The following is a 10046-nucleotide window of genomic DNA, read 5'->3' as shown; positions in this document are numbered from 1 at the left end:
GGTGGTGGTGGTGGTGGTGGTGGTGGTGGTGGTGGTGGTGGTGGTGGGTGTGGTGGTGGTGGTGGTGGTGGGTGGTGGTGGTGGTGGTGGTATTGAAATTTCCTGATGTCCCCCCTGCTTATCTGAAGCATATATGTGCCAAGTGGCAGGTTTGTGTTACAATTATCTAATATGCTAAGCCTGAAATGTTTGGGGAAAAAAACCCTGAGGGGTAAAAGCTACACAATTTAAAATCTAGCCTTTTATCCTTTTAATATGGCTCTCACACCTTAGGAAGTGGGACAGGGGAAGGGGTTGGAGAAGAGAAGGAAAAGGAAAGGGGGAGAAGATACAACTGCAATATTAGTTGAGCTAAGGGCTGAGGCCTAAGGTAGGGATGGTGCCCAACGTGGCCTCAGTCTCCGTCTCCTAAGCTCCTCCACAAACAACAGGCATGGACTGGAAGGGGGCTGAAGTTTTTAAACAGAAATTGCACCAACAAAGATATGGTTATCAACATTGGGAAAACAAACAATGTCATGCACTGAAATTTGTACTTTAATATCTACACTGAATAAAAATGTGAATGGAATTTTGACAATAATATTGCAGAGAGAATTATTGCAGTCATGGATTAATAAAACAAAAATGGTATTGTACATATTTTTTGCATTTCTAACACACATTCCACTGACCTTGTGCAAAAAACTTTTTCTTCATAAATAAATAAATGTAAAACAGTCTTCTCTTAAAGTCTGCTACAAAATGTATTTTAAACATTATACAGAAATTTATTCATTAAGTATATTGTGAAATTAAAAACCCCAAATATATGGCAAAAAAAAAGGGAATGATAAAAAAAGGGAAAAAATAATTTCAACATTCTAAAATGCTTATATCTAAATTGATTTTTCTGTGCTTTTTATTTAGATCTAAATAAGAGCCTAGGGATTTTAGCAAAAATTAGAAATAGGAGAAGCAATAAGTTCAATTATGATTCTTGGCTGGAAGAATCTTACTTTTTTTTGAAGAATATATGACAAAAAAGAACCTTTTTTTTAGTTATCAGCTGTTTATTTTTATTTTTTATGTGACCTATGGTACCATTTTATTTTCCATATCTGATAGATAAATCATAATCCTGTGCACCAATATGTAAACTTTAAAGACTTTTAATTACTAGAAAAAAAACCTCTTTTTGGGGGTTACTAAAGTGCTTTAATTGTCAGAAAGGAAACAATAAAAAAAAAAAAATACTGCCATAAAATAGTTTTCAAAAGGATAATTAAAATGCCTATTCCAAATCAATTTAGGTTAAAGGTATCTAAGGAGTATACAGTTAGATTCACTAGGATCATGGAAAACTCTAACATCTTCAGGAAAAATCAGTAGACTTAAAAAAACTCCTTCCATTGTCTGCCACTTTGCTTGGACACCTGGGCGAGACAAGCCTACCACTTCATTCTGTCCATAAATTGGCCTGCCATACTGTTGTCCTGTTACCCAAGATATCTGTTAAATACAGAAAAATATTAATATAAAACCCAAAAGTAGATAATTTCATATTAAATATGCTCTTTCATAAAACTGCTGTCTCATTTGTTTCTTTTGAAAATTAAAGCATATTTTCATTTATATCACTGTTCCATTTCAGATTCAATTTGTATTAAAAACATCACCATAAAAAAGGGAAAAAAACTGAATAAAGGATGATAATGTTTGAACTTACACATCAGTATCTATGTGCCTGACCATGATATACTGGTCTCTGCCCATTCTTCACCATCACAAATAACAAGCCATTCATCCCCAGAATCACCCTCACCATCACTACCAAATGCAGAAATTTTTTGTTGGTCTGACAGAGGTGGGGAGAAGTGGTGTGAATGCAGATTCTTTTTTGTTGAAAGGTGTTCTAGCCTTATTTTGCTGACCACATAAAAATTGGGGTTCTGAAATAAAAATGTATGTCATTAATCATATGCATGGAAAAATTCAATACACTGCTGTGGCTTAGGGGCTTATGCTGCCTAACAGTGACGAAGTCAAATATTCATTCATATCCATGAGCTGAGCCACAGTTGATATGAGCAACCACATGCCCTCAGACATGGTTGCACTGCCAAACTAAATTCCAGATGAAAGTCCAGAAGCCATGAATAAGTAGTTCAAAGATATATAACACAATCCATGAGAAAAAAAAATGTAAATTTATAAACATGTAATGCAATATCTAATATTTCTCTACATATACACAGTATTTGCCAGTTTTAAAAAGACTTTTCCCCTGGAAGTTAGTATACAAAATTTACTCTGCATTCAATATGCTGTCATCATCAATGCCAAAACTAAGAGTTGGCACAAATGAGTAGTTAGCAGGTGACAATGTTTCAGTCCACAGCCCATTAAACACAAATAGGCAATTTTTTTCCTCCTTTCACATATATTGACTTTTTGCTGTACACTGTCCATGACATGACATGACATGCTCTCCAATGACCATGATGTCTATGGCCTCACACATCATAACCACAGTGCCCATATGATGCCATTACAGTGAAAGCACTGTGGAAAAACATGGCATTCTGCGTCCTGCTCATCAGTGACAATGGAGGAAATTGAAATAGATGTTGAAATGATTCTCTCCTCATTCAATTTTTTTTTTACATCATTTCAGAGCATAAAAGCTCCCACCACAGTCTGGCATCATTAACCTAATACCTAATAACCCAATTTTTTTTTTTTTTTTTTTATTATTATATTTTTTTGTGTGTGTGAAATGTCTTTGCCCCATAGATGGCTTTGCTAGTGCTTAAAACCCCAAAGGAGTCAATTGGTAAACCTTGGGGACCTTTCCTGAGTTCCTCTTTTTGAGTGGGGGGAAAAACATATTTTTTACAAGCTAAAATAATATGGTGTTTTTTATATTTTAGACAAAAAATAAATTTATAAACTTAGTAAAAGCAAAATAGGATAAGTAAATATTTTTTTTTAATCAAGGGAAAAGGGAAAATGGACAAAAAAAGGCAGGTCGTAATTGGCCATTGGTGACTTAGTACAAGGTAGCCATCTATGGTTTTTTTAAAAAAAAATTTAAAAAAGTAAAATTACAGTGTCGACATTGGGTAAAACCCTGAAACCCCTTTTTTGCCATGGAACCTTTTTTTTTGTTTTTAAAATAATATATGGAAAAGCAATGGTTATTTTATTTCAAAAACAGAGGCAAGAAGAGATGGCACATGGTTGTGTTGTGGGACGCCTTTTGGGGTGCACACAATGGGGGTTTTTCTAGAAGACAACATTGGGGTGTGGGGCTGTACTGGCAAAAGTTTACAGTGTGAAAGGAGCCTCATTAAAAAAAAAATTATAACAAAAGTGGAACTGTTCTAAAAACAAATTAAAGCATGCCCCGGATTGCAGACGAGAAACAACTTTCAGTAATTTTTTCCCCCAAACCAAAAAAAATTTGTAAAATTTTTTGTATAAATATATATATTATTAAAATTTTTTTTTATCTAGTAATATTACTAGGTTAGGTAGGCCTAGTAATTGACTCCTCTTTTTTTTTTTCTCTCTCTCTCCCCTTTTTTTTTTTTTTTTTTTTTTTTTTTTTTTTTTTTTTTTTTTTTTTTTACTGAGATCTGCTACTGAAAAGAAACTTCATAAACTGAAGTACTGAAACTTTACCTACTTGTTTGGAGACATTGTTGGAGAGAAAGGGTTGTGTCAGAGTAGGGGAGCCGTGGAGGGATCACGAAAAATCGGTTCCCCTTTGGCTGCGCTTGAAGAGGGGTATTCAAAATTGTTGTAGAGCTAGGGGTAGTCGAAGGGCCGGGCGTGACGAAGACGAGTAGGGTTAAGGGAGCTAGTGTTATGGGGAGGTGGGCAATTAGGCTGTAAGGTATTATGATAAAGGGAGGATGGGGTGGTCTGGATGTTGGAGGTTTGGGGGTAGCGGCTGTTGAAGTTGAGAGTGTCGGGAAGGGGAAATGGCCTTAAGGTTGATTGTGGCTACTGTACTAGTAGGTATTGAGAGAGGTAGTTATTGCAGGTTCGGAGCCGTGGTCAAGAGGAGAGCCGGGGCCAGGGAATCTGTGGGGTTTAAATCGTTGGGGCTATTTGATAAAGGGGCAAGCCTAATAGTGGGGATAAGTTTTCATTCCTGGCCATGGTAAGCCTGGATTATGGTGGGGATAAAAAACAGTCCACCCCTCAGGGTCCCCTTGAGAGTGTAAGGGATAGAAACTAAATCAGGGGAATACGTGTCCATGGCTCCTCACGCCCGTTCAGACTGGCACAAAGGTCAGCCTTTCATCCTTTCAGCACGGCTCTCAACCGTAGGAGGTGGATAGCAGAAGGGTTTAGGTGAAGGGAAGAAAACGAAAAGTGTGGGAAGGAAAAAAAGACCATGCAAAATTAGTTGAGCGAGGGTGAGTCCCCCCAAAAATGGGTTGGGAGAGTTCACCATCATTGGGTCCCAGTCTCCGCCTCCTAAGCCCCCACACGACAAACAGGCAAGGGATTGGGGGGGGCCTTCTGTGAGAATGGGAGTAGCACGTACTGATTATCGCATTATAGTCCGTGGAGGAGGCGAGCACGTCTTCGCAACAATAGGCCAAATTTTTGTTTAGGGCAGTTTGCCTTTAGGGGAGATAAAGACAGTCCGGTGAAGTATTGAGGGTTGGATGAGGTTCTGCAGGAATGGGGTTACAGAGAGATCAGTGGTGCTGATAAGGCTATAGCTTGTTTTTCAGATGTTTATCTTGTGCCGAGACGGGGAACGATCGGGTCGGATACGGAAGAGACTTTGCTTACTAGTTTTGCGAAACATACTGCTGGAAGAGAAGAGTGTTGTCAGAGAAAAATTGGGCCCATTGGCTGCTTAAAAGAGTTAATTAAGATATTTGTATAGATGGGGGTATGTAGGAAGGGTGGGGCGGGTGGAAGAGGGGAGTAATATTGAGGGGAAGTAGTATATGGAGAAGTGGAATAAGGCTGTAAGTAGTAATAAGAGAGGCTGGGGTAGTGGATGAAGAAGTTTATGGAGGTAACATGGTGATGAAGATGAGCAGTTAGGAGAGTTAAGATGTGATCCTGGAGAGGAGTGTTGGATTTGGGTGGATAATGTACTAGTAGGAATTGAGGGGGGTAGGTAGTTTGCAGTGTTCGGAGCCGGGACAAGGAGAACCGTGGGGTCGGGGAATCGGGAGAGTTTGATTGGTGAGCTATTTGATGAAAGGGGGCAGACTCCATTACCCCTAATAAGGGTATAACATCTTCATTACTTGGCCATGGTAAACACGGAGCATATGCGAGAGAAACGTCCACCTATCAGGGTCCCTTAGTAGGGTAAGGGTAACAAACTAAAACAGGGGAATACATCGTGCCGTTAGGACTGGCGCAAAGTCTACGACGTTTCACCCTCTTCAGCACGTGCTTCACACCTTAGGAAGTGGGATGGGGAAGGGACGGAAAACGAAAAAGCAGGAGGGGACGACAAATTACCGTGACAAAATTAGTTGAAGTCCTGTCTTTGCATCTAAACCTCCCCCCCCATATAACGGGCAAGGGATTGGGGGGATAATAAAATAATGATAAACAATAATGATGATGATAATGACAATAATAACAAAGATAATAATAGATATAATAGCAGTAATCATAATAGTAAATAATAAATAATAGTCAATAAATACTGATGTAGTAAACAAATGACATGATAATGTAATAGTGCAAGAATAATAATAATAATGATAACAAATATAATAGTAAAATTAAGTATCAAGATAATGATTTACTAAACAGTGACAGTATACTAACAGTAATGATATTGAAAAATTATTATAATGACATGGTAATGATAATAATAATGGTGATCGATATTGATAAACAATAACCAAAATAATGAGATGATAGTAATAGTAATAATAAAACTAATACAAAGATTAATGTAATGGACAATATGATATCAGTAATAATAACAAAATGATACTATTGTATAGCTTTACTAATGATAATGATAAAAAGGCTAAGAAGAAATAAAAATAAGAATTGGTTATTGTACCTATGATAATAATGATAATAATTATGATGACAGTGATAATAATATTATAGTTATACAATTATTCAATACTAATATTAATATCGATAAGATAATAATACAATCATTAGCTATAAAGATGATGGATAATAATCCTACTAATCATATTAATATTATAAACAATAATGATAAAAGCAAAGGAAAAGTATCATGACATGTTTAAAACGACACCCATTATGAATTTTGTGCAAAGGTCTTGCTCTAAATTTTCTGATATTCAGGGTATCGATACTTTGTTCACACTTATTTCTTATCATTATCTATCGTCTTGTTTATGAAGCGTAGTCTGTTTTATTTTGCGATTTTGTTTCGACGCGGAACAAGTTTAATTTGAAAAGTGCATGAGCACTCCTTCCCGGAATTCTCAAAAAACTCAGCATCAGCTGATCAGCCTCACAAGTTGCCAATCATTTCTTGGTTTTGCGAAAATTTGCGGGGTAATGTATGGAAAGGCAGGGTTGAATTTAATGAAAATAACAAAACTAAACCGTTCTTTATGGTATACTTAGTATATCGTTTACTATAACATTTATGACAACATGGCGATATTTCCTGTCACATTAGATATAAGGCAACTATTCTTAGCATTATCCAGTTACCACTGCCCTTTTCACAAAAGAAAAACAAAAATACCTCCAATTAACGGATCCTACTGAAAAATTCTTACCTTATATAAACCACCCTTAAATACTATTAAAAATCTCACGTCATACTAATTAAAAAACAATACAAATCTTTAAAATCCGCAAAAAGTAGAGTTGCAATTATTTATTTTTTATCGTTATTTTCAACACTGACGTCTCGATTTCGGCGCAGTCTTGAAGGCAACCACTCAAGGTTCGGCGTTTTCTCGATGATATCTTAGAATCATCCAAGATATCTCTACCCATGACCAGTCACCTTCTCCGTGGTTAAAGGTGTCAGCAAGATCCTCAGTGCAGCATTACTTACCGAGGAGGCAAGATAGTTGGAAGCAGTGTAATAATTGGCATTTGTTAGCACTTTTCGATATAAATTTCTTTCCGCGATAAACATCGTGTTGTGAAGGTTCATGATTCTTTTTCAAGTAATATTGTCAGAAACTTAACCATACTTACATCTGTTTGCATTATAAACAACACCCACCAACATGCGAATTTCAAAATGATTTCGTTTGCTACCAAAATCAGGATCTCAATAGACGAAAGACGTAAGATTGCCTGTTAGGCGTACATTCAAAGCGAAATTTAAAAGTTATTGTCAGTAACTTCTGCAGAAATCAAACAGAAACCTATTTTACTCCTTAAAACATAGTGACAGAGCAGTTACTTATTATAGGCAATTTAGCATGAAAAAACGGATAGACCAAACAATAACTATGCAGCTAGTGAGATATCTTATATTTAATACCGAAATGAAAAAGATTATATCAAACTTGAATTGCAAAGTATTGATTATGATATTCGTTCATTCAAGAAAATCACTCAAAGCCAAGCAGCGGGTCTGAAGCTCACACTCTGGCAGTGGCGCCAAAGAATGACCTTCCCCTAAACATATTCATTAATATCAATTTTAGACTAAGTCATTATAAAGCACAGGGCAATCTAACAGTCTCAAATCTTGTCAGGAATATACATGAAAAAATTCAGCTGCCTTTGCCAAAGTGTAACTGTTGTGGCCTATAATTTCTGCTATTATTTTTTTTTATATCAAATCGTGTTATTTTCTTTAGGTCCAATACCACCGGTTTTCTCCAACCTTCATGCAGTCACAATCTAAACATTTGCTAACTGTATTTTTAAACTTTCCACTAGTTCATTAGTTAATTTCAGTGTATTCACTCTAATAGTAATATTACAAAATATTCATATTCATATGCCTTTTTTTCCTGATAGTGAAAGTGCAAGATAGAAATAGCAAAATTTAACTAATTTCCATTATTAGTTTTTGTACCCTAATTTATAGGTAGATTCATATGAAAACCGTACTATGTCGTTAGTTACTGTGCGTTTAATTTATTATTATATTATTTCTAGCCTCATCTATATTTTTTAGTATTCTTCAGACCGGAAAAAGGGAAAGTACAAGAAATTGTCGTGTCTTACTCAAGTTGTCATACCCGCGCTATCATAGCCATAGTTGGAGCTGCAATGTACCTCATGGTGGGCAGTGCAATTTAACTCATTTAATTTAGAAATAATGTTAGATAAAATATATTTTTATTGATGCTGTTATGATTACTGGTTTGTGAAGTGTAAGTATGTGCATAAAAAATAATATTTATTGTGAGGCCCCTCTATTTCCATGTACAGATGAGTATTTTTGTTGTATTATTTTTTTTTTTTAAACAGATGGCTTGGCTAGATCCTAAAGGAGTCTCCCCCAGTGTTCTTTGGTCGAGTTGCAGAGTTATGCAGGGTAGGCCACAGAAATAACGAACCTTTGACTGAAGACAGCGTTGTTCTGCGAATTATTTCTGGGAGTCGAGTTTAGGCTGACTTAGTGAATATATGTTTTTTTGATTAGAGGATATTATATTTAACAACCAGGAAGCTTGATAAGTATTTTTCTCAATTGTCTCCCTTTTTTTTTTTCCAGGACTCTGGTCTACAGTTGCCATCAGCTTTCGAGTCTACTATTTAGCTCTCTACTATTGCCAAAGGTTGAAGCTAGATCAGGTGTTACTGCTATTCGGATGATACAAAAACTCTGTTTATGGAATTTTTCTCTCCGTTCTCTTATTTGGCCCTGCAGAGATTTTTCTTTTTTTTGAAGAAAAGTCAGCAGGGAACTCTAAGAAAAAAAATAAATAAAAGGAGGGGCCATTTGTAATTTTGTAAAATGTCTAAGTAAAAAACTTTTTATACTTATACGTGACAAATCTTACAATAAAATAGATGCGATCCACTATGTTCTTCTAACCCTTAGTTGAAAAATACATATGAAACCCATAAGTGTGTCCGCAGTTTCATTATGGAATAAAAGAAAAAGGATAACCAAAGATAAGGAAACTTCACCTGACAGTCATTGGAAATTTCTTTGTTTAACCAAGTAAAACACAAATTTTTTTTTAGAATATATTGTTGACACATGTGTGTTGTTTGTTTGAAAACTATCAACAATTTCAGGTGCATGTTAGAAACTAACTATGTTATTAAAAATACTAATACTGACCCATTAGCTTAGGTAGCATGAACTGTCCACTGTGGTTTTTATTTTACTAATTTTATTTTTACCAAGATCCTCATTTACTAAGTGCTTAGTTTTCAAGGAGTGAAAAATAAAAAAACCCGGTTGACTCGGTCATGATTATGTACATGCCTTAGAACTGTGAGTTTAGTTATTATCTTTACACATAGATGCTCCACAATTACTTAGCAATGAGTCAGTTACTAGCACAATTTATCTCACCAATTTACCCTTTTCCCTTGGATTTTCAGAATTTTTCTGTGCAATAACATTATTAATAACTAGCCTTGATAATGATTAGCATTCGTAAATATTTCCCCAGAACTCAAGGAAAGGTGAAATTAGGCGGTTTACAATGTCTACTTATTTACACTATTGTGGCTAAGCACTTAAGGGAATCAATCTATTTGCAAATATTTCACAAAACAAATACTTACAGAGAACACTTCAATTTCCCAGTGACATGGGTTTAATAGGCCATATCTAATGTTTGGAGCAGAAGTTTTGCTCTATTAGTATTGTCATCTGAACCTAATACTGCCAAAATAATATGATGTTCACTGTAGTGTGTATTGTTTTGGGAAATGTATCTAATGTACAAAGAAATGGCTCCTCAAGTGCTCAGCACCAAGAGTTAGTAGTCTATGTCCCTCACCTGATTTTCCCATCATTAGTTGTACTTCTTTTTCCACATAAAATCCAAATATTGTAATACTAACAGCAATATTAAAATAAAATATTACCACAAATTGAGGAAAAAGGGAGTAAGAAATTGTAGAGCAATGTGTGGAAATCAAGT

At 35.6% G+C, this 10046-nt stretch overlaps 1 pseudogene; it reads right to left on the bottom strand.

Annotated features, from left to right (window-relative positions):
- Positions 1–1293: 1293 nt before the first annotated feature.
- Positions 1294–2091, bottom strand: LOC119569076 (annotated as a pseudogene).
- Positions 2092–10046: the final 7955 nt, after the last annotated feature.

Source organism: Penaeus monodon, unplaced genomic scaffold (assembly GCF_015228065.2).
Source record: "Penaeus monodon isolate SGIC_2016 unplaced genomic scaffold, NSTDA_Pmon_1 PmonScaffold_1236, whole genome shotgun sequence".
NCBI classification, from domain to species: domain Eukaryota; kingdom Metazoa; phylum Arthropoda; class Malacostraca; order Decapoda; family Penaeidae; genus Penaeus; species Penaeus monodon.
This window is presented reverse-complemented; position numbering and strand designations above follow the sequence as displayed.